At 34.9% G+C, this 23,561-nt stretch overlaps 1 long non-coding RNA gene across 1 annotated transcript; it reads left to right on the forward strand.

The window, feature by feature from the left end:
- Window positions 1-298: 298 nt before the first annotated feature.
- On the forward strand, window positions 299-9,663 carry LOC128942737 (uncharacterized). The gene is made up of 3 exons (XR_008483636.1): window positions 299-386; window positions 8,023-8,139; window positions 9,595-9,663. It is a non-coding gene; the product is annotated as an uncharacterized LOC128942737 (long non-coding RNA).
- The last annotated feature ends 13,898 nt before the right edge of the window (window positions 9,664-23,561 follow it).

Below are 23,561 nucleotides of genomic sequence, written 5' to 3' on the forward strand. Positions count from 1 at the left end.
TGCTTTTTATTTCCAGTTTAGCCTCTCTTCTGTTATATTTTATACCTTATTTCATGTTCTATTTTTTTTCCATCTTCCTTAATATCTAATTATTTTAGTTCCCTTTTATATTACCTTTCTTCACTCATTTTTAATCCTTTTCATTTTAAATATCATTCTTCAATTTCTGATTATTTATTGGCAGCCTTTAAATCAGCTTACTTTCAACAGCTAAAATTTTGCATCTTGTTACTTATCATGATTTTCTCTCTGATGGGTGAGACATGGAGATCTCGAGGTGGACTGTGAAGACCTTCCTGTGCATTGCCTGCTGAGTGAAACTACCTGATCCTACCGCTGGTTTTCAGAAGGTTGAATGTGAATAATTAGGTCCCAATTTACCCAAGGTAACATTGAAATTCAAATCCATTTTTCCATAGCTGTTTCTGAAGTCATCCTCCAATGTGACACTACCTGGTATTCTACTCTCTAGCAATTAAAACTTATTTACAGTAGCAGCTGGGACTGAGACCATGTGGAGCAAGTCCCAAATCCTTGCTATCTGTGTTAATGTACCTAAAACCTAATGGCAATACTTAAAAAACCTATTCAGAAATTGGGATAAATTAGTTTTCAAAGTCATGGTTCTGTCTAGCTTACCATGTTTTCCCTTGGTTTGGCTTGGTCTATTTTCTTTTCAACAACAACAAAAACCCCCAATGGGCTCATCCTCCAAACAAGAAAAAAAAAGCCTTATTGTAATCCTTGCCAAGATAAATAGTTTCTTCCTTGAAAAATAGTTGCTTGCTTCCAGAGCTATTTCCTGTGATAAACATTTAGGAAACAAAGAATAAAAAATTATCACAAATTACCAATTATGACATTTCTATTGCCAAATTTTTACTTAAAGATGAAATAGAAGGACAATTTATGTACAAAGAATGCTGATAATTAGAGGACTTTGTATATGTGCATAATTGCAACAAACTCCTTTAGGCATAATTCAAACATTTACAAGAGGGAAAGGGCTTGTGTATTGGACATGGTGTGTCAGTTGTAGGCTTTTTGGTGGCAAAAATTGCATTGTCTTTCTCTGGAAATGTAAGGAATGAAAAATAGAGATTTTTTTAAAAGTCCCTACTAAAGGCTTTCGTATTAGGTCATTGAGAGGACGGTTGGATAAGTAATGAAAGAAAATGTTATTTTGTACATGACATATTTTGAAAACCAGTAGTGATTTTAATTTTAATTTTATTTTTTTTTTTGTTTGAAAAACCCTTTTTTCTGATGACTACATATTTTTCTAGAACCTCATTTTCTTTCATAATTATTATTGCCCTTTATAATAGGCATAATTTTCATGAACTTAACAATAACTATTTTTGATGTGTGAATTCTTGTTCTTATGATTACTCCTACTGAAGAAAATCTGGTTTATTTTTCAAAAGGTGATTTATATTTTTGATATTTTCTTATATCATTTTTTGTGAATGTTTTAAGTTTCATAATAATCTCTGAAGACAGATCTTAGTCTTTTTGTAAATGAAAAAACAAACTAGTGTTTTCCAAAATTTATGAAAGGAATAATGGCTCTTTCAGCACTTAAAAGATTTTTTTAATATGGGAAAAATATTTGATGTATAGATAATCTACACAAAATATTTTTTTGCAGATATTTAGGTATGATCTGAATAATGTTTACAAAACCAACATTACATCAGTATTTAGATAAGAAGTTATACGTTAAACTATATGTCACTACAAGCATTATGGGGAAAAAAATATAGGGGACCAGATTTTCATGCAGTCAGGGTAGAAAACATAAAGGCAGTAGTTCAAAGTTATTTTCATAGATTCGTGATAGCCAAGAACTCTTAAAATCTCAGCTGTATAAAACAGTAAGGACAAAATTTGCTTGCCTGATCAGACAAGTTAAAAATTTGTTGAAGAAGGGTAGAGTCTTCTGCAGATCCTGTGTGTCATGTGATAGCTACATGCGGATGACTTGGAGACTTTTGGACTTGCTAATGGGATCAGGAGCTTGTGTTTAAGCCACTGAATCCCCATGAAAAGTTTGATTCAGTTCCAGATGATGCCTGCGCATAAGTACCTCCATATGGGTTAGATATCAGTACTTTTGTTACAGTTTATGGACATCTACTGAGGATAGCAGGTGTAATAGAGAAACATTAATCTGACAATAAAATCTTCAACTAAAAATGATAATATTCACCATTGTGAAATCATTTGAGGTATTTTAGCCATGATGAGTTGTTCTTTGTTTTGATACTGAGGTCTCCTTGGAGAAAAACATTCCTGCTGGGGAAACTTCTGGTAATACTTTACTGACTTCCTCTCAGCTATTCCATCTTGGCAGAAGCTTGAAACAGTTTCTGTTTCAATGCCACTTCTTGAATCAATGAAAAGGTGTCATAATCATGTTTACAGAATGTACTCTTGTCCGTGGTATCAAGCATATGGCGTGATAAATATTGTACCTACCATATGGAGGTTGAATATTACAGGAAGTGTAATTCATTAGCCATGTCTGTACTGGTGATTAGATTTAGTATGCACATACGTTCTGCATATTACTGTGGTTGTAACTAAAAGTAGGACACTTAGAGTCTGTACTTATTTACTCCACAAGAAAATTACTTATTTACTCCAAGAAAATTCCCTCCTTCCAGCTGGGCCAGTAGAAGTTCCAATAGCTTTGTCTCAGCTGGAAATTGCTCTCTGCAATAAATCATAGTCATTTCATGCTTTGATGAACCATACTGAAATGTGTCAAAAAAACTCCCCCAACAACTTAAACAAAACAAATTCTTTCTATAATCAGCATAGCATATTTTTGCTCTAATAACTAAGAAAAAAAGTCAACAATTGCAAACAGTGATATAAATAAGAGTTTGTAAAAAACTCCTTATATGGCATTGAGCTGTGCTTTGTACAGGCTAAAGTGCTAAAGGCTTTTTCTATGTGTTTGAAGGTTGCTTTGGCTATGTCAGCAGACAAGGGTATGACGTAATTGTTCAGTCATATGTACTCAATGGTCTTAAAATGAGGGGTATTTCAAATAATGTGTTCATCCTAGGGGCATCCAGAAATTTTTTACTTTTTAATGTTTTCCTTGATAGTAGATTCCCCAAAGGATAGCAAGTCTGATTATTATTGCAATTGTATAAATACTGTGTTGGAAATTAAAATAATTGTCAAATATATTTGCTAAAGTATTTGAATTAAGGAATAGTTCCAAAGAAATGTGAGGACAAAGAACCCTGTGTAGAAGTAATAATCTATATTTTTTCAGTGGTAAATATGAGCTTTGGCTTAAAGATGGCAGTCACTGCAAGCTGTTTTGAATTATCATCCTCTACATCCTTGTGGTCATGACAGATTTTCTATCCCCTTTTGACACACTGGTTTCAATTTTCTAGACAAATGGAACCAGACTGCACCCATTGGTGACTAAGAAAGTCTTACCAATTTCTTGTCCACCAGGAAAGGATAACTGAAAGAGAAAAAGAGACACATGATATTCAACAGAACATAGATAGATAGATAGATAGATAGATAGATAGATAGATATAGATAGAATCAATCAAAATATCAGATTTTCTCAATGTGACAGTAGCACCTTTCTCCTTCCATTTTTTTTTCTTAATTATTTAATATGTTACAGCAGAAGCAGATTCATTTAATGTTATACATTCCTTTTGGATTGTTTGAAATAATTGGTATGGTATTTTCCACAACAGCTTAATTACTATACATGCAATAAACACACTCAGTTCACATTGCAAGTGCAGGCATATTCTGGAATTACGAGAAATTCTTTTGATCTAGCTTTCCTTGATGAATTACAGACAGCACAATATATGTCTTTAGTAAGTGTCACTGTTATATAAGTGTAATCAAATTTTTAGAATATGAAATAGTTGGGGAAATGTGCTTTTGGTGGAGTGGGAGTACCTCAGAAAAAAATGTAAATGCTGAAGTGTTTGAATGGCAAATTACTAATATCTGAAATCACAGAATCATAGAATGGTTGTGGTTGGAAAGGACCTCTAGGAACGTTCTTGTCCCAAATCCCTGCTCAAGCAAGACCACCTAGAACGCACTACCAAAGAACACATCCATGTGATCTTTGAATATCATCAAGAATAGATGCTACAAGCTCTCTGAGTGACAACTGACACCTGAATGTGCCAGTGCTTGGTCACTGTCATGGAAAAACAATGTTTTCTGATTTTCAAATGGAGCTTCCTGTCTCAGTTTTTGACCACTGGCTCTGGTCCTTGTTCTGCCCTCTTTGCCATTGCCCCTCATCACGCCTGTAGGTATTTATACACATTTGATGAGATCTCTACCGTGTGCCCTCTTTTCCAAACTGATCAGGTTTACCTCTGAGGGATTCCCCAGTGCCTGGATCATTTTTGCGGTCCTTTGTTGGGCTCTCTTCTTGATCTAAGAACCCCGGAACTAGGCTCAGCAGTCCATGTGTGGTCTCACCACAGCTGAGTAGCAGGAAAGGATCTTGACCTGCTGGCAACATTGAAGAAAGTAGGAGGAAAATGGGAATAAAAAGACAGAAATAAGGAAAAATATAGTTATGTGCAATTTTTTCTGATTTTCTTTGTCTTAAGAGTCAAGAGAGGACATATTTTCAGCCATGCAAGTGTTTATTATGAAGGTACAACATAGTTCGAAATTAGGCAGAGCAGTACCAACAATCTCATAGTAATCTAGATGTTGAGCATTTTTTCATAACTTTATGAGTTATTTATATTACAAATAATGACTATGCACTCAACAATACTCGTTTACACCTATTGGAAGTATATGCTTCCAAAGTACCTTATGAAACTTGTCATTATTTAGGTGGAGAAAATTATGCAAAAAAATGTTAAGTGGTTTGCCAAGAGTTTCAAAGTAAGCCAGTAGCAGGCTTAAAATAGAACTGAGGTCTCTAGGGACCCATCTGATATCCTCTCTATAGGAATACATTTTGCGTTGGACGTTGGTTAGAACAATTCCATTTTTTATTTCAATTATTCGTTAAAACTAGCATAATTAATACTTATTGGATCTCTTACATTTTCCAGCTTGCTGATTAATCTAAAAATATGCGGATATATTTTTTGTAGATATAGATATGACATAATGAAGGTTAAATTTAAATATATTTTATTTTTAGGTCCATTTTTTGGATTTCAGCATCCCTTAAAAAAAGACCCAAACTAAACAAATCACAACACTACAAAACACAACAAGTAGGCTTTTTTTGCATTAATTGCACTTTATACTAATGGCAGATTTCTGCTTTCAAAGATAATTCCCAATAAATTCCCTTAGGGAAGGAAGTTCATCTCAACTTATAAATTCTAACTTCAAAGAGAATTAGCTCCAATGTGTTGCAAACAATTTTCAGGTGCCTGCAAATTCAAGTCTTTTGCAAGTTTTACTTATAGTTTTTAGATTACATTATTTATGACCTTTTGATGGCAAAGAAAGGCTACAAAGACTGCAAACTGAAAGAATTCTTTTATTATTTTTCCTTAGTCCCGTGTGTTCCAGAACTGTTATACCACCAACGTGTATATATGCTGCAAACATCACTGTCAGGCCAACATATAACTCTGTATGGAGGTGAATATTTATTTTCCAATTCATAGTTAGCTTACAGTTGCATAAGTAGACTGTAATTAGACAGAGGCTGTTCATACTTTCTGAAAAAAAAAAGTGCTTCTGAAAAATGGATGTTGGATATTCTTAAATCCAGAAATTTAATAAAGAATATATCTGTGTTTAAAAGGATATAATCCCTCTCTGATCAAACAAATATTAGGATAATTCAAGAATCCTAATGAGCAAAGTAGTAACGAAAGAATTCTTTTAGACAACTGGTAGCATAACTATATCATGTAGATCATTTTTGTTATGTTTTGTCAAAGAATCTTAAATTTTTCCCTATATTAACTTCTACAAATACAAATGACAGATCTCTTTCCATATTCTCTTCAATGACATTTGCAGTAAATTTAATTTATAATATTGTACCAAGTATCCACTGCTACACTGTCATTGAGATTATTGAAATGATAGTTCTGCTAGATAATCTATCAATCCAAACTGCAGGACTTGGGCCAATCTCGTCTATATTAAAATTACCTTCCCTGTAAGAAGGACATAATTCTTCTCCTTTCTTTCACAACTTTGCCTTCTGTTTTGAGTTTTATGAATAATTGCTTTCTACTGATCAAAACCAAATTCTAATATACTGCACAGATGGTCATTGATCACTATAATCACTAATGTATAAATAAAAATATGTTTATGTTTCAAACTAAAACTGACATCTCTATAATAAGACCTCATACACACAAGCTAGTACATTACTATACCATACCCAGAGAGGCTGATTGCTCAGCTTCTGTGAGAGATTTTCCAGCTGAAATATGGATCCTATATTAATGAAATATAGAAATATTAGTATATATTTTCTGTGTAAAAAAAAGGTCTATGTATTTGATTGTTAAATTAACTGAACCCTAGGATTCTCCATTAATTAAGATAGTACTGCAGGTATATATTTTAACCAAAGTACATTTACAACTTTGTCTTGGTATACCACTATAAACCTGTTTTCTAATTCTGTTTTAGATGAGAAGTTGTCTGATATTCCCTTCCCAAACTCTAGTGGATAATTACCCATGCCACATGATCACCATGCAATTTAGGTACAATTGCTCATCTGTTGTTGACAAAGGTCATAAATAAATATATGGCAAGTCAGAACTGTGATGCACTAGAAATGCTTTGAGGGCTATTGGCCCTTAAAAAACTTAAGTAAATCTGAGTAAAGGGAGAGGAGAGGAGAGGAGAGGAGAGGAGAGGAGAGGAGAGGAGAGGAGAGGAGAGGAGAGGAGAGTTCAGTGTTTAAAAATTACCTGAGCATGATTTTTTCTTTCTCATGAACCATATAATCTATATTAGGTTTGACAAGTGTAGACCAACAGTTTAGAAATAAATGAAAACAGGTCTCTACCCTGAATGAAAACAGGTCTCTACCCTGAAATTCTCCATACTTTCTCTGTAGAGAATTTTTCTTGCTGATTGTAAGAGTGGCTTCTAAGTGTAAAATCCAAACCAGGACCCCAAACCTATTTAAAAAAACCAACAAAACAACAACAACAACAACAACCACAAAAAAAAAAAAAAAAAAAAAAAAAAACAAAGAAAAAGGAAAAGAAAAAAAATACAAAAAAAAAAACCCACAAAAAAAAAAAAAAAACCTAAAAAAAAAACTAATCAAAGCTTGTTACAGAAATGTCTAAATTGAAAATACTTATGGCTTTGGTAAGATGTGAATATTTTGTATTTCTTTAAATACATGACTTTAGTTGATCCATTAACTAAGGTCTTCTTCCCAAACTTACTGTGCTGTATAATGTGCTTCTAAGATTACGCTGCCCTCACTGAATTCTGAAAGCAGCTCAAGTGTTGTAAACATTGTCTGCTCTCCTTTTCCACATAGAAGCAAGGAAACTCATAGAAAGTAATAAAAATCTCAGTGGTTTGAATCTAACCTTGACAATCGTATAGGAAGAGCATTTTTCTTTCTTGGGATATTGTCTGCTTTCTTCTTATTGGACTTGAAAGGTTCTATTAAGTAGGTCGGGATAGTTCTCAATTCTTCTGCTCTTATGTGTTAGATTGTGAGACATAGAAAAAGGATCTTAGAATTTAATTATGACTTCCCACTCAGGAAATTTCCCAAGAAATTTATTTGTTTTTTTCCTCTATCCATAAAGAGAATTTTTTGGTCACATTGGCAAATAATGCACTTCATTACTGCAATAGGAAAAGTGTTGTTATTGAGCAGTATTTTAAAGGAAGATTATGAAAAGAAAAAATCAGAAAATGCATTTTTTTATCCTCTTTTTATCTTTTTTTCTGTCCACTTTCTATTTTTTTCCCTTCAAATGCTACTTCCATTTTCTAAACCTCACTAATCAAAGCACCTTCTCTTTTCTTTAGGTGTCTCAAAGAGAAATGAAGCTCATGATTCATGCCACTTAAAAATGATGCCTTCCCAGGGCTACTGCTGAGAAAAAAAGGAGAGAGTTTTGTCTACACAGTGTTGGCCAAAATAAGGTATGTAAGGATGAACAGAAGAAACACTCTAGAGTGAAGAAAGAAATAGAAATTTGCAGATGAACATGATGTCTGACTGGCAACTACTTACCTGTGCAAGGTACAAAAGGTATTGTAAGAAAAGAAAACTCAGTCCCCATCTTTTGGTGCAGCAGAAAATGGTATATAGACACTGGAATATATAAAAGACAAAAAATTAAAAGTCTAACACTTGCCACTGGTTGAAGAGTGTGTAAGCCATTAACTGATAAAAAAACCCTTCTTGATTACCCTGCATAGATGTGAATCTATGACTGAATCTTATCTAATTTCTCCATAAGAGCACAGTTTGGTAATATTTTCTATTTAGTGTTATTATGCTATTTTTTATTATAGTGCTTTCCAAAGTAATATCTAAGTTTCTAATGGGCAAGTTGTGGGCCAAGTCAATTCCTATTGCTTTCTATTCTTTCAGCAGGAGAGGTCTTCCTAACAGATCTCTTGGAGTGCTCCAATCATGTCAGTGAGATACAAAGTCAAAAGCATTTGAGTCCTGGAACCAAAAAATCTCAAAATGGAAAAGCAAACCCACAAGCTTTGCTTGGTGAAACAATGAGAGGTCTCCTCCTGAGTTCTGCCCGGATCAAATTCCTCTATTACTGTAATAGTGATATATTGCCCTCATAACTGATGCTTAATGGCTATAAATATTGATGTCTGCCCCCTTCCAATTATGACTAAACCCAAATTGCATAAGAGAAGTTTACTTTAAAACACAGTTAATATGCAGAACAGATTTCTTTGCCCTGTCAAGAGAGCCATGTGTTGTTATGGCTTGCCTTTCATTCAGGTTTTGAACTGGTTGCTAAATAACCATCATTGTTATGAAGACTTATTGTGTGCTCCTAGCTTCCCACTTCCCTTCCACAGAGGCAAGGCAACTGTCACTTTTACAATCCATCTTACTGGATACCTTAGATCTCTCAAATGACACGAGAAGTCTGTGTGGAGAACCAACCCTGTGACCAGCGAAGTGCACTATTCTTACTCTAAAATATATATTGCATTAGATGTCAAATCTGTGTTTGAACCTTGCTTTAAAAATACTTAACATAATGAAGAACTCAGGATAGTTAAATTGCTAAGAGGCTTTGTGTCAAATATATCAACATAATTTTATAAGTAAGAATCTTTAAAACATTAAATTCCAAAATCCACGTACATCCAAGCTGTATTCTATTTTATTTTCCAAAATATAAGCATATGGTCCATTTAAAATTAATTAATTGCCTACCATGGCATTTTTATTACTAAGTATGTGCACTATTTATCTTAAATATATTCCAATCATTATCATATACTAAAATCCAATAAATTTTAAATATAACACAAAATAAATATTTTACTCTGTTCTTAAATGCAGCCTGATTACAGAATAATTACCGATTGGTAATAAATGTTTAATTTAGTATTTAGGTGTATTATAGGCCAAAGTAAAGGCATACATGGGACATGGGGCCACATTCCATGACAGAAAGGTTCCAGAGAAACATTTGATCATTCTTTGTGATGCATAAAATATGTCACAGCTATACTATAAAAGATATCAGCCATCAGGTAAGGCTGTCATTTGCCCTTGCTGGATTGTATTGGAAAAACACAGTGTTTCTGCCTTGTACTTGTGAGGGATTACTGCTGGAGAAAACACAACCTATTTAGTCTACATACATATTACCATTACCCTGCTCTATTTCAAAAGAAAGTAGTCATAAAATAAACATTGTGAGGAGAATAGATCTGGTTGATATTTTGTTTCAACATACACCCATTTCATAAGTTGTGAATATGCTAAGTACTGGTCTACATTAAAGCTAGGTTCTACAAAAGGATTGCGTATTTCTCTGGGGACTAGTTCCTTTCATTTGATTTCTGTTGTGCACACATCTTATTTTAGTTCAAAATCTAAGCCTGTGTCATAAATAATATGTATAACAAAAGAACAATGGCGGTAAAAAGAGACCAAAATTTATAAACATTTACAACATTTTCCGTTACCTCACAGATTTTTTTTAAATGTATTTATTAAAGCATCCATATTATTAACCTACTCATCAAAATACATAGAAAATATAACTGCTAGAATTTTAGTAGAATTTAAAGATTTTGTGTCCACAATGTTTGCCCATCAGGAAACACCTTTATCAAAAATTAATACCTCATTATTTATTGGGTAGAGAGGAAATTTGATACTCTACCATAGCAAAAATTGCCTGTTAAAATAACCTTGGAGACTGGCCTTTGTGAACATTTATTAAATGTTGTATGGTCACAAAAAATATAATATTATAATATGGGAGATGTAGGAAGCACACCAAACTGTGTTGGGTAGACCAGTAGTTAAAGTTTATAACAGCTATTGCATCAAACAGTATCTTTACTGAGATGTAGAGATAGATGCTATTCTCTTCTAGTTTAATGTATTTACAGTTTGAAGTAATGAGTTTACCGTTGTCGATTTGAGAATTTTCTCTGGGGTCTTTTGGTGTTCAAAATTACTCTAATTTACAGAATGAAACACTATCATTAGTTAAAAAAAACCCACAAGAAAAACAAAAATGGAAGATAAGGAATATTATCATAAAGGTAAATTTATTCATATTCACATGAAATGATACATAAGCTGATGAATAACAATCACAGCTTTCAAGACCATTAGAATCAATTTTACCTGTTGTGTAAATATCTTGGGGCTTTCAAAAACTTTTCGAACTTAACCAGACGCATCTAAATCACAGTTTTAACATTAGTTGCTCAGTAAGAAAATGAAAGTCATTATTTTTTTAATTGAGTTTGAAGAAACACTTTTCACAGAGAATTAACATACAGCACAACAGACAAAATCGATTAGGGCCCGCCATCTGGCAGAAGTCTAGAAAAGTTGCTGCCATATGTTTTGACCAAGACTGCAAAATAAACTGTTTTATACTGTCAGCACCTCCAGTCCTGTTTTATAAATTACATTTGGTTTTATTATATATATGAAAAAGATTAGGAAAGGTTTCATCTAAGACTGGCTGCTTAATTGGAAAACAGACGCTATATAAAATTTTAAAACAGGCACAGGGTGATTTGAGCTCAGTTTGAAAGCTGTTTGACAGCTGTAAGTAACAAAAGTGCAAGGATTGCTATAAATTGTTTATTAGGCATATCTTTAATTCTTAATGGATTATATTTAAATCATTCTTCAAGATTCAACAATTGTAGCTTTTCTTTGACAATTACAGAAGAAAGTGTAATACAAAATTCCTAGGCAGAGGGGAAGAATGTTCATGAAATTCATAGGTAACATTAAGAAGTGGTGAAATGAAAAAAAACGAACAAAACACTTTTTTTTCTTAAATGGATATAGTTTCATAAAGAATAGATTTTAAAAATCAGTATATATGTATGTTTCTGTTGGAGAAATAGCATCTCAAGTTCAAATGAAATTTAGGAATGTTAATCTCTTTTGCAGCTGCTATTTTTGTTTTATGGTATTTTTACAGCTGTTTTTAATTTCTTTTAAGAAATACTAAACCTTTCAGAGTATTCCCAAGTGAAACACCATGGTACAGATAATTGGTTTCATTGCAATTCAGATTATGAACATCATTTTTCAGTTGTTACTTTCAAACTATATACACAGCTAAATCTGTAAGCCATTTTCTTTATTTCAGCTACTATCAAAAAGGGAGAAAATAGCATAAAGTATCACAAAGCCTTAATGCCTTGTGAGGATCTGCGATGTTTGAAAGTGTTTACTCTCTACTGAGAAATGTTCATAATATATGCAAAACTATCTTCTAAGATATTTATGTTTATGCATATATATGTATGTATACATATATATGTAAACAGATCAATTAGTCGTGGCATAAGGCATTATAAATTGACCTCTCTATGCATCCCAAAATCCCTAAATCCCTGTATTTGGAAGAGGTCCATTCAAAGAGACTATGGGTAAAATTTTAATTCAGTTTTGAATAAGTTTCATGACAACTGTAACTGAAGAGCTGTTAATAAAATCTCCAACATTTCCTCTGTCCTGTGCTTTGCGCACATCACATACTAGTTTGCTGTAAAAACTCTTGTAGGAAAAAAACCCTATTTTTTCCTCCCACCCTTTCCCTCTCCTGAGCCTCTCGAAGTACAGAGGACAAAGTGCTAAGCAACACCTGGATATTTCCTTTTATCCTTATGTTCAACATGTGGCTCCACATTGTATTTACAACATATCCTCTAAGCCCTGAAGCAAATAAGCTTTTATTTTTCTTCATAGGCTTCTATCTATGTCATTGCCGTAATATCATTGTGCTTCATAAGGAGTAATGAATTTATTCTCAGAACACTCTTATGAGATCAGGAAATACTTGAATGAATATTTACTATGACAGAACAGAGAAAGCCATTGAGAGGCGTAGTAACATTTCAAGCAAAGCAGAAGCCCAGAGTACTCAGTTTTAACCCATGGCATCTTTCACAAGACAACTCTCAACTTTTCCAAAGGATGTTAGCTCACTCAGGTTGATCAAAACTTGCTTTATTGTTGCCCAATGGAGACCTAACTCATACTGATCTGAACTTGTACAGTTTGATTTTGACCTGAAATTAAATGGAGAACAAAAGTCAAATACTTATGTGATCAAATAATAAATGACCTTATCAAAATATGCGCACACAAGGAAGTCAAGTTCATGCTGCATGTGTAACCTCGATTTTGTCATTTCCATACACCAAGTGTTTCTCTTTTTTTGCACATTCCACTTAACACTAGAGGTAGGAGGCAGTGTTGACATTAAAATATTTGTAAAGAGCACTTGACAAATGCAGAAAATTCAAAAATATTTTGTTGCTTGGCAAACCAACAGTGAAATTTTTATTCAATATATCTTTTATCCATACCTTTTTAAAAGTATCCTTATATATATTTACAAATGGTGGGACAGACAGGCTCATTCCATATATATATATATTATATACCTATGTGTATATATATATATATGTCTTTGAAGTCTTGCTTACATATGCATCTTCACTTAATTAAAGAAAAAGAAAGAGAAGGACATTTTCAAGTTCTGCTTTACTCCCTGTGGACTGTCACTCATTTTGGAATTCCTGTGAGCTAGACACGTGCAGAGAACCACAAAGAATATAAAGCAGACATTTATGACAACAGTTACAGATTTCACCATGAATTCATGTAAACCCTTAGCCTACTTCACACATCAACACCAATTTCACTGCAGCACTAAGAGACACAGTAAGACTGATCCCCAGGCTAAATTTCATTTCTTTAGGCAAATACTCATTGTCATCTTGATGACTTAGGAACCCCTCTTTTTAAAAATGGAATATACAGGAGTATATTTATTTAATCTTAACTTACAGACAGTTGAGACATAGGGCTTATTAAAAGAGAAGAAAGTGATGAGAAGAACAATTAAAAAAATATATCACACAGTAATTTCTATTTTGTAGCTAGCTATTAGGAACTTGCTTGTTTGTTTTCAGCTCAGGTCTTCATTCAAAATAAGGTTTGCAATTTAAATTGGTAAAATAATAATTCTTCATGAGCATTCATCATCAAATTTCTCAGGAAACTATGTTCCGAGGTAAAGTGTTATTTTTACTGACAGCCACTTTGTATTTTTAATGATAATCTGAAAAAACATGAAATTTTTGCCTGCGAAGCTTTCAGGCCATATAAGAATTGATGAAGAAGAAAGTTATTATGAGGACACGTTAGTATTAGCAAGTGATACATATTTCTTGTGTAACTGATCTCAGACCAACAGCATACGCCTTATGGCAGACACATGGACAGTTGTACATCTGGCAACAGAACTGGATGATTATACTTTGGAAATTATTCTTAATTAGTGTTAATATCTGTATTAGATATTAATATGTGTATTAGTATTAATATCTGTGCCTACCAGCACCATTTGGTCTCTATGGTGGACCTGGTCCCTGGTTATATAGACGAGGAAATAATGAAGATAATATTCAACCTTGTAGAGTCAGATATTGAAGAAGTACTCAATTTATTAAGGTGATGAAGGTCCTGGGAGTCAGCAGTCCCTAAAATAAAAGAATTGTATAAACAAGAGAGTTTTCTTGCACATTCTGGGTGTCTTTGACCATAATAAATTTGTAGGGCCAAAGCATTTATATAGAAAGTTGAATGAGAGAAATATGGAAATTAATGTATATTTTATTAAAGAATTCATTACCATATGTGCAAAAATAGAATAGAAAATGTGAATTTTTTGGCCAATATTTTAATACTGAAAAAAAAGTAATGTGCCACCCATATATTATATTATATGGTTCAGTATTTATAGCAATTACTTCTGGATCAAAATTCTCTTTGGATATACTAAAAGTATAAGTTATAAATAGCCAAGTTGTTTTCAGGTAGAGGTTTGGTTTGTTTTTTTTCTTTCTTAAAGACAGACTCAATTTATAACTCACATTTTGTAAGAAAAAAAAAACAATATCCATCATTGTTATTTATAATACATACTTAATATATCTAAAGATTACAGAATGGAGATATTGTGGGCATTTATATTTTTTCTATCTTTTCACTTTTTGCTACTAACAGGATTTGGCATATGGTTTTTCATAATTTCTTTCACACAAGCAATCAGGTGGTGTTTCTTTTGTTTTATGAATGTTTGCCAGGGGAATAAGAGACTGAATTTTACTCTCACCCCCCCCCCCCCCCCCCCCCAAAATAAGAACATATAAAAGAAACTATATGAAAACCACAAAAGCTTACAGAATAACTCAAGGGGAAATCTCCTGTCTGACTGTTTTCCAATAACCTGGATTCAAAGGCACAATGTCCTTAGAACACTAAAGACTGCTCCATTCCTGAAATCACCAAATGGAAATTTACCAGGCAATATAATTATAACATAAACAAAAAACCAAACAGCAACAGTAAGAGTAATATGAGAGAGAGAGACACACACACACAGAGACAGAGAGAGAGATTTGGTAAATTAAATGTCAAGGTAAATGGAAGCAAGATTCAACAGAAAGTTAATTGCTGAAAGCAAATAAGATTTAGAACTTCACAATAAGATACTCAAGTGAAAGATATACATGGAAAGGGACAGGTTTCAAAGCATCACTTTCCATATTTATTCATTTTAACTGAAGTAGGGAATGACTACTTCTCAGAGCTCATCTATTCTCTCAGGTACAATGGAAAATGTAAAGATGAAATGTAGAGAACCACCTAAGATGAGGTTTGTTCACTTCAACCCATTTTTTACTGCTCTCAAGCCACAGCTAATGAAGGATCATGACAGGACTTCTGACGGTTACATTTTTAACTAAGCACACAAAATGGTTCATATTTGAACATGTTCTTATTCACTGCTTCTTCAATTTTTGTACTTCTTCCACAATCTTTACAAGAAAATAATATATTCTCCCTTGCTGTATGATAATACTGAGAGTCAGTAGTACTAAGCCAGAAGAGGGGTTTATTTTGGTTGGGTTTTTGTTTGTTTGCTTGGTTGTTTTTTTGTTTGTTTGTTTGGGTTTTTTGCTTGGTTGGCTTTTTTCTTGCCAGATTCCATCAGGAAAACTTTAAGAAAGGAAGAATCCTTCAATTTACCAAACCTGGTAGGCTATCCAGCCTTACTCAGGGTCTTAAAGGGCATGGATGAGTACAGACATGCCTAAACTCCTCTTCTGATATTTCTAGTTGTTTCACAGGAAATCTGCTTTAACTTAAAAATCACACAGCTAGTTCAGTGTTCTGTCTAAACTTGAAGGAATTGTTTGACCTAATGGCTTTAAATTTATTGCCTTGCCCCTTCAGAGCTCTAGCAAAAGAGCATTTCCCCACATTAAGTTACCATTGTGTGACGCAACTTTTTTAAACACTGACATTCTTTTGGAAAGGTAAAATGTTCCCTAATCCTGAACATCATTGTGATTGCAACAGAGGTGAAAATCCATTGCATTCCTTAAACTGTCTGTTCTGCCAGAAACATGGCATCTTAGAAACATGCACATAGTTGAGAATGGAGAGGAAGCAATGCCTCTGTTCATTCTCAACTAGAATGCCAAGAGTGCTGCAGAATGCCAGCACAGGCTGAAGATAGAGGCCATGTGTCCCATCATGTTCATGGAGGCCAGCATGCTTTGAGGCACAGAGAGAGAGGCTTCGAGGAGGGATAAGCTCTGGCATAGGTTTGAAAACATGTATCTCACCCATTATAAGTGCTAGATAGCTTGGTCATTGGATTAGTCCTGTTAAGTTCTGTCCAGAAAGAGCTTTTTGGGTTTACCTTAAAAGACATCTTACTTTGCCAAAATTAGGTCTAATGAATTACACAGTTTCTTCATATATATATATATATATATATATACACACACACACACACATATATATATATATATAAGGCTATCTATTGGAATCTTATTGCAATATAGCTATTAGAAAGGCCAAATTATAAAGCCATAAATGTGGAATATGTACATAAAAATGTATGTGTTTATCAAAAGCATTGTTGAAACCTGATCTGATCACATGGAATAAAAGAGCAGAACCAGATTAGGATCTGTAAATTTTCCTGAATTTTGAAATTTTTTTTTGTTTACATTTGTGGTACTTCTTTTGGTATGATGATTTTCACTGATACACGTAAACAGACTAAAAGTGAGTAAAGATTCCTGCTGCAATCAAGAATTAAGTGTATTTAACAAATAAATGCTATTTTTACTGGAAAACAAATGTTATGCTACTAAACTAACATAGGATATGACACACAAACAAAAAAAGGTCTTTTTCACCTTAAAAAATAAAGTGGCACTTACCTTTCTTTGCAGTAAGACCAATGAGGAGTGGATTTTGCACTCTCATCTTCCTAGGTTTTTATGCTAATCCAAACACATAACGAGAATATGTTCAGGTATCATATTATTCTTTTTATACTTGGAAATAGCTTACTACAACAAAGTTAGAGTAAATTATTTAATGTTTGTTCTAATTTTTCAAATCAGTACACCACAAGCTCAGAGATAGCCTGCATTTCTTATAGCTCTTGCTTTTGATAGGGTATTAATACATACCAAGCATACATCTATTGCCCAGGCATCAAATACTTTATTATAATATATCCTAGAGATATTGCAATTTTGAGTCTATATTCAACTCTTTTGAATCTGAAATACTGTGTCTTTTAGGAACAGGAACATTTTCTGTCTCTGCCCTAAATTGTGAGGAGAGAAAAGTTGTTCCTAACTCAGGACTCAGTGACATGTTACCTTCCTCTGTAGAGCTCAGAGGGAAATGTATGCACAAACAGAATACCACCTTAAGGTCACCATTTTCCTCATGACACACTAAGCATAAAACATGTTATTCTGGCAGGGGCATTTTGTGTTTTTGTGAAGTTCACATTTTAAAACCAGACATAGATATGCCCATGGCCATAATGGCATCTCAAGGGGGAAAAAACCAGCACTTTCTTTCTTGTCTGTAAAACCACATACCCCCAGTAAAGCTAAATTGAACAAAACTACCCTCATGTTTTCAGGATTTTCAAAGAAATAATGTAACAGTAGCCTACAGGTGGTAACATTTTAAGAAAAGTGCATCTGAATGGAGACCAAAGATTCCAATGTCCGTTACAGGACAAAAAGCAGGACCTGAAGGAAGAGGAGGTGCATGCCTCTATTTAACATAAGTCCCAGTGTCGAGCTCTTCATCTACAGCAGGAGGTGGCCCCTCCTAAGGCTAAGTGCCTTAAATTGTACATGCACAGTTCAGAAGTGGGGGTCTCTGGGGAAAACTTCATGAGGAAGGAATAATGCTTTTTAAAAAAATTTATTTCCAAGTAAAGTAAAAAGTTTAATTCAATATACAGATGTGCTTTTTTCCCCCCTCTTTGATCTCTGAAAAGCTCTGGATAAACACATCTAACAGCTCTCAGCTGCATTTGTTTAGCTTAGGTAGCTGGAATTTTACAACAGGCAGTTGGAAGAACAATTTGATTTCTGCAGCAATTGTTCTGAAAAAGACTGAACACTCTTTTCAAGCTATATAGGACCCCAGAACAGAAATTTACCTGTTGTAAATTTAGATTAATTGTAATTGAGATAAACAGAACTACTGATGACTTATTCTCTGTAGCTGATTCCAAGCTTGACCTGTAAATCTCAAGCAAAGAGAGAAACTGTTAGTATGCTCAGATTTTGAACCATGTATTTATATCTTTAAAATATCCAACACACAACAAAATGTATCCCTGGTCACATCTATAATTTTTTTCCTTGCTATCAATATCTTACTCTTAAAGAAATTTGTGCAAGTAGCATTTAGGTTGTAGGCTTTTGCAGTTATTCCCCAGTTTTCTGGAATGCATCTGATACCAATACATGAAAAAAATTGAGTCTTTCAGTCAGAAATATGTTCTGAAAAAGGAATCATAATTTTTAAAAGCAGTGGTGTTGTGGTAGTGATATGGTGTATTTGAGATGTGTATGCAGGCACATGCATAGAGCAGATTGAAATATGTGATGTAGAAAGGCTCTTCTGGCAGCAGCCTGGAGTGCAAATGTAAATCATTTCCTCTTTTTAGCACTTAGGCAAGTGTACAAAATGTTGTCTTACCATCATCTGTAGACCAAATACAGAGCATAATATATATACATATGTGTACAGACACACACGTACACACACACACACGCAAATAGTGAAATATAAAATCCTTATAAATAAATCCACGTTACAAAATTGTGTTTATTTGCATTTACTTTGCCACATAACCATAAGTACACCCATACAAACATAGGAATACAAATGTATATTTTCCATCAATATAGAAGTAATTCCAACCTTACTTCTTGTAAAGTATATTAAAATACCTTTGATCTCTTTATGTAGTTTGGCTAAAAATCTATTACACATTTTAGCAAATGATGACAGTGAGTTTTCAGTTGTTGAATATCTCCTCAGCCTCACCTGATGTCATTAAAACTAAAGGACAGGGTGAACACCTCTATGTGGAAAAAAAGAATGTGTCAGTGTGAATTATTCTGAGGTGGTAGAAATGAGCCTTATCCCTTTCTCCTTTAAAATAAATGAAGTGAGTTTAGCTTTTTTTAAACTCAAATGTACAGTAATGGATTTTTCCCTGAGTATCCGAATTCCCTGTAAGTAGATCTTATTTTAAGCATAAAATGCTTGTACTACCAGAAACACAGACCAGATTTAACTTAGTACTAAAACAGCCAGACTGTCTTAATACCAGGTCCCTAGTCAAAGCACATGAAAACAATTAAAAAATGATTAGAAAAAAAAATTAGAAACCTTATAAAAACACAGACCTACATCTAAGCTATATCATTAACTCTTAAACAAGTAAAATTAACTATATTGTTGCTGCTGAATAGAGTGGACAGAAATAAGAAAGGGACAGCTAAGCATAAACTGGTCACATCCTCACATGTGTTGATTTGATGTGTAAGACTCGGTGTCACATTTGTCTAAACTCAGTTTTGCGGCTTCTTTGTTTTTTAACAATAAAACTAAGCCAAAAAACCTTAACTGAAAGATTTTTTGGGAAATGTGACAATGAACAGTACTGCTGAGAGAATGTGTTAACCTAAGCCAGAGTTTTTTATAAAAATGTAAACATTTTTTACACTGATTATCTTTAGCAGGCATAATGAAGCCATATTCTAAAACATATTTTTCTCTTATGTTAGCCTTCCTACTAGCAGCAATTTCAAAAAACATCTGTATATATTGAACTCCTAACTCCTTCGTGTACCTTACTTTCAGAGACAGACATGGCTCCCAGGGCAATTATCCAATTCATCAGTTCTGGTTTCATTAGCAATCACACCCTGATAGATGGAGATTCACCTGCCTCAGTCTCTGGAACCCAAACACATGGGCTGCCCTGACCCATGTCTCCAGCTGCTGGCACACCCCATACACTCACACGTACACATTCAACTCTTCACCCTCTAAAAGAAAAATGGAGTTAAATTGAGAAGGCAGGACAGACTGCAGTGATGACGGCACAGAGAGACAAGTATTGACCAGGTAATTGTTCAAACAGGACTGGCCTTAATTATTCAATTAACCACCTATTTTCCTGCTTTCCTGCTTTTCCTTCCCCAAACCTTAATCTCTCTTTCCCTGGCTTTGGTTATTTCTTTAAACAACCAACAATAAGGCCTCCCAAAATCCCAAATACTCTTCCTATCATGCATCCCTTAATATGTTCAATGCTGTAGGTAGTAACCTCCTTGATCTGTGAAGTGGCCCATAGACCCTTATGTCTGACTGCTGGTGCTCTGTGTTCCATGGATGCACAGTCCTAAGAATGCCCTGCAACAGCCCTTGGAGAGGTCAGGCAGAGATTTAGTCTCTTTGACCTTTATATTGAGATTATACTGCCCAACCATGTACTCCTGAACTCCTCTGGGCTTGGGGAAACAGGCCTTTGATGGCCTGATATCCCAGGAGATTATTATTTGGGTTACCCAACCTGCCATAATCTCTCTGTGCTCCTTTGTAATTGTGCAGGGAGTTTCTGTTGCATAACCTGATAAAAGCCAATGCAGTGCAAGTGTGTTATTTTTCCCACGACGCTTTTCCTCAGGATTGTGTCCAGAGAGTTTTTGAATATTTCCAGCAAGGAGACTCTACAACCTCTGTGGGAAACCTTGGTCACCTCCACTACAAAGAAGTTCTTCCTCATGTTCAGATGGAACTGTGAATGTGTTTCAGTTTCTGCCCATTGCCTCTCGTCCCATTGCTTGGCACCACTGAGAAGAGCCTGGCTGTATCCTCTTGGCACCTTCCCTTCAGTTGCTTGGAAACCTTGATATTATCCCTTCTCAGTTTTCCTTCTTTGTAAGTGAGGTGCTCCTCATCACCTTTGTAGTCCTCTGCTGGACTCACTTCAGGATCTCCATGTATCTTGAACTGGAGGGCCCACAACTGGACACAGCATTCCTGATGCGGCCTCACGAGGACTGAGCAATCACTGTCCATGGCCTGCTGGCAATGTCCTACCTAATCCTCTACAGGATACCATTGACCTTCTTGGCCACAAGGTCACACTGCTGGCTCATGGACAGCTTGTTGTCCACTAGAATCCCCGGGTCCTTCTCTGCAGTACTACTTAAAAACCTCAACAGTTCTGATTCCTTCAACTCTCGAAAAACTTATTAAATTACTTATTCATGGCTGGCACAAACTAGCGAGTCATTTAACAAAATGAATCTTAAAATCACACCTACTTCCAGAGAGAAGTTCTGCTTCTCAAGTCTTTGCTCAGCTGGGATTGCAGTGTAAGATGTAGATCAATTTGTACTACTGGAAATTTCTGTCCAAGGTTGTGTTATTTCATACAAGTTCTGAATTTCTTTAATAGTAAACAGACTTGTATCATAGATGCAAAAAGAGGTTGTTTGGAGCATTTGTTCAAGTACTTTGACTGAACTAAAATATTTATTGAAACCAATAGAAAACTAGTGCAACTCATACAAATGCAAACAGGTGTTATAAAAAAATCATGGCCCACTTAGCAAATCACCAGCATCATCAGCATCATAGTATCCCAATTTAAATATCTGTTATGAGTATAATCATGTTGAAGCAACCCATTCTGTAGGTAAGATATATATACTATGATGAGGAAGTTCATATCTGAAATAGAGAAATACAGTGTTAGTCAGAAAAAAAGCCTGATCTGTAATTGTGACCATTCAATTAAGGCCAGAGATTTGAGATGCTGCAGTTTTACAATAGTAGCAAAAAAATTATCAGATATCCCTTAGTCAAATGCACAAAATCCTTGCTCTAAACTGGAGAGACATGGATTTGACAGATGGACCACTCAGTGGATAAATTGCCCAGATGATCATGCTCAAAGATTTTCAGTCAACTCAATGTCCAAGTGGAGAGCAGTGGTACTTGGTGTTCCTTGGAGGTCGATATTGGAACTGGCACTTTTTAACATCTTTATTGGGACTGTATGCACCCTCAGAAAGTCTGCTGATGACACCAAGTTGTGTGGCCAACATGTTAGAGGAAAGAGATGCTGTCCAGAGAGACCTTGACAAGTTTGAGTGGTGGTCCTGTGTGAACCCCATGAAGTTCAACAAGGCTAAGTGCAAGGTGCTGCACCTGGGTCTGGGCAATCCCAACACAAATGGACTGGGCAGAAAATAGATGGAGACTAGCCCTGGGGAGAAGGACTTGGGGGTGTTAATAGGCAAGAAGCCCAATGTGACTTGGCAACGCATACTGGCAGCCCAGGAAGCCAAACACATGCTGGGCTCATCAAAACTTGTGTGACAGCAGGTCAAGAGAGGTTTATTCTTCCTTTCTACCCTGCCATTGTGAAAGCCCACCTGGAGTGCCACATTTTGGGGCTCCAACACAAGAAGGACATAGACCTGTTAGAGTGAGTCCAGAGCAGGACCATGAAGGTGATCAGAGTTCTGGAGCACTTCTCCTCTGAAGGCAGGTTGAGAGAGTAGGAGTTGTTCAACATGGAGAAGAAAAGGCTCCAGGGAGACTTTATATGAGTCTTCCTCATACAAAATCCTAAAGGTATTTGACAAGTAATATGGAAAGGAACTTTTTCAAGGGCATCTGGTAATAGGATAAAGGGGGATGGCCCTAAGCTGAAGAGGGGCAGGTTTAGGCTAGATGTTAGAAATTCTTTACTGTGAAGGTGGTGAGGCACGGGAACAGGTTGACTAGAGAAGTTATGGATGCCCCATTCCTGGGAGTACTCAAGGCCAGGCTGGACAGAGCTTTGAGTAGCCTGGTCTACTGGAGAGTTTGCTGCCCAAGGCAGGGGGTTTTGAGCTATGTGGCTGTGGTGGCTTTGCATGGGAGGCACTTCTGGGATTTGAATCCAGGTCTTTAAGGTCCCTTCCAACTCTAAGCATTCTATGACACAAAAATATATCAACACTGCTGTTCCTTCCTGTTGCATCCTCCAATATAGCAATGTCACCTTCAGATTTATCAGCATATACTTTAACTAACTGGATTTCATTCTTTGCAAGACCTCCCACACATAGTACTTTTGCAACCCTTATTACTAAATAGATCAAGGAAGATACAGTTATTAAAAAAATCATCAATTTTCAGAAGTAACATGGTCCTCCTCAACTGTACTTTGTCTTATAATGCATATATTTTTACTGTATCAAATGTCATTAACTCCTGTCTCCAGCTACTAAATCTGTTAAAAGCATTATTTTTGTCTGTGCTTTTTTTATTGTTGTTTTTGGAATTCCCTCTACAATACTGAAATAATACATTAAATAAATAGGAGGAAAACATGAAAAGGATCTGTCAACTTTTGCACAAAGTATTTGGTATTTTGTGATATATCCAAAAG

The sequence above is a fragment of the Melozone crissalis genome, unplaced genomic scaffold, assembly GCF_028551555.1.
Source record: "Melozone crissalis strain CALT ecotype California unplaced genomic scaffold, PUWL_Pcris_2 ptg000042l_1, whole genome shotgun sequence".
In the NCBI taxonomy this organism is placed as follows: Eukaryota; Metazoa; Chordata; class Aves; order Passeriformes; family Passerellidae; genus Melozone; species Melozone crissalis.